The sequence below is a fragment of the Pelecanus crispus genome, unplaced genomic scaffold (assembly GCF_030463565.1).
Source record: "Pelecanus crispus isolate bPelCri1 unplaced genomic scaffold, bPelCri1.pri SCAFFOLD_117, whole genome shotgun sequence".
NCBI lineage: Eukaryota > Metazoa > Chordata > Aves > Pelecaniformes > Pelecanidae > Pelecanus > Pelecanus crispus.
Window position 1 is genome coordinate 117,501 of NW_027461251.1, and position 2,500 is coordinate 120,000.

Consider the following 2,500-nt stretch of genomic DNA (forward strand, 5'->3'; position numbering starts at 1 on the left):
GGGACGCGGGGGAACCGCTCCCCCGCCCGCCCGGGGCCGCGCGCGCGGGCCTGCGATGCACCCCAGCCGCGCCGCTGCGGCCGCCGCCCGGCGACGGGGCGGCGGCTCAGCCGGCGATTGATCGTCAAGCGACGCTCAGACAGGCGTAGCCCCGGGAGGAACCCGGGGCCGCAAGTGCGTTCGAAGTGTCGATGATCAATGTGTCCTGCAATTCACATTAATTCTCGCAGCTAGCTGCGTTCTTCATCGACGCACGAGCCGAGTGATCCACCGCTAAGAGTTGTCTGGCTTTCGGCACCGCCCCGCGCGCGCGGGGGGACCGGGACCGCTCGCGGAGAGCGGCCCCTCGCTCAGAGGGCGGCCCACCGCACGCCCGACGCGCCGGCCCGCCCCTCCGCCCGCGCGGAGGGGACGCGACGCGGCGCGACGCGGCGCGACGGACAGGCCTCGCCTCGGCTGACCGTACGAGCACACAATACGGAAAAAAAATAGAGTGTGAAGTAAAAATACGGAACGGAAAAAAAAATTTAACCCCGAAGGGCAAGGGCGGGGGAGCCCGCGCTCCCCGACCGATCGGACCTGGGACAAACGACACAAGCGCCTTGCGCGCTTCGGGGGCGGCCCAGGCGCCCGGGCTCGGCCCGGCCTCCGCGCGGAGGCCGCCACGCGCCCGGCCGCGCCGCCCGCTCGCCTCGCTCTCGGGACACCGGGTGTGCCGCTGCTGCCCGCCGCCGCCGGCCGACAAGCAGCGGCGGGGCGCCCCGCCGGCCCCGCGCGCGCCTCTCCGCGCAACAGCTCCGCCGCGCTACGACAGCCGGCTCCCCCCGCCCGGCTCGCTCCGCCCGGCGACGCCGCGGACGGCTCCGCAGCCGCCGCGCGCACGCCGGAGGCGGCGACCGCCGGAGCCCGAGCCGACGGACGCGCGCCGCCCCCCGGACGGCGCCCCCGCCGCCGCCGCACCGGAGCGGCTCGCCCTGCCCGCAGCGCCCGGAACCGCCGCTCCTCGCCTCGGCCCCCCTTCCGCGGGCACGCGCCCGGGCGGAAGGCGGACGGCGCTGAGGCCGGGGGCGGCTCCCGCTCTCCCCGTTTCCACGCGGAGACCGGGAGTGGGACGCCCCCGCCCGCGCGCCCGCCTGCCCGGCTCGGCCGGGAAGGGCGCGACGGGGAAGCGACGGACGGGGCCCGGGCCGGGACGAGCCGACCGCCGGCCGGACGGCGGCCGGAGACACCCTCCGGCCGACCGACACACGCCGAGCGGCGCCGCCGCCGCTCGGCCGGGGTGCCGCCCTCGCCGGTGGCGAGCGCCCGGGAGACCGCCGAGCGGCTCCGCTGGGCGGGGCGCGTGGGGAGGGGAGCGGAGCGCAGCGCGCCGCAGCGCTGCGACAGAGAGCGCGGCGGCCCGGGAGGGACGCCCGGCGAGCCCCCACCGCGGGGACTCGCCGCCCCGGCGGAGGAGCACGCGCTCCCGCCGGGGTCGCCCGTTTCGAGGCGAGCGGGCCGGCCACGGCCGGCCGCGCCGCGGCCTCTCCGACGAGACCGGACCGCGGAGAGGGGGGGGCAGTGAGAGGCCCTCCCCGGCACGGCCGCCCCGCGGGGGGGGTTGAGCGCGGGCGGCGGACACCTCGAAGGGGCCTCGAGGAGAAACTCCCCGCCCCTTGGGGCACCGACCGCCGCCCGGCCGCCCCCCCGGGGGCCGCACCGAGCCGCCCGGGTCTTTAAACCTCCGCCCGGCTCCGCCGGCCTTCGACCCCCGGACTCCGCCGCCGAGGGAGGGCCGCCGAAGCGCGGACGCTAGGTACCTGGCCCTGGGGCGAGGGAAACGACCTGAAGGCCCCGCGGGGGTGCCTCCCCCGCTGCCGCCATCGGGGGAGCGTCCGCCCGCGGGGGCGCGCCCGACATCCGCCGCCAACACCACGTCCTCCTTCCCGGGGCCCGGGGTTTCCCTCAGTAGCCCGGCGCTGCGCCCGGGAGGAGAGCCGTGGCTCGGGCCGCCCGCTCGCGCGGGACGCGACCCGGCCGAGAGCCTCGCCGGCCGAAGGCGGCAACGGCGGCGCGGCGCCCCCCGCCGCCGCGCCCGCCCCCGCGCCCACCCCGACCCCCCCCCCCGCGGGGGGGGGCCGCCGGTGGGCCACGGGTGGGCGGGCGGGCGGGCGGGACGCCGCCACCGCCGCGCCGCGGCCGGCGCGCGCCGCGCGCCAGCCCGGAACGCCCGGAGGGCCTGGCCCCTCTGTCGCGGGCCGGAGGCCGGGCGGGCTTTTGCAGCTTCGCAGCAAGCCCGCCCCGGTGCGGGGAGGGTCGGGGGAGACGCCCCCCCCGACCCCGAAGGGCCCCCCCTCTCCTCCACCTTTCTCCTCTCTCCCCTCGCCGGGCTCGCACCTGTCGCCCGACCCCGTCGTCGCCGCTCGCCGCTTCCTCGTGCCGCACGAGCGGGCGCTCGGCCGGCGGGGCGCGCCGCGCCTCGGCGCCGGCGGCCCCCCCCCTCCCCACGGGCTTCTCGCGC

The 2,500-nt window shown here is 80.1% G+C and overlaps 1 non-coding gene across 1 annotated transcript; it reads right to left on the reverse strand.

Annotated features, from left to right (window-relative positions):
• Window positions 1-129: 129 nt before the first annotated feature.
• On the reverse strand, window positions 130-282 carry LOC142596839 (5.8S ribosomal RNA). Its single transcript, XR_012831911.1, has one exon. It is a non-coding gene; the product is annotated as a 5.8S ribosomal RNA (ribosomal RNA).
• Between the last annotated feature and the right edge of the window lie 2,218 nt (window positions 283-2,500).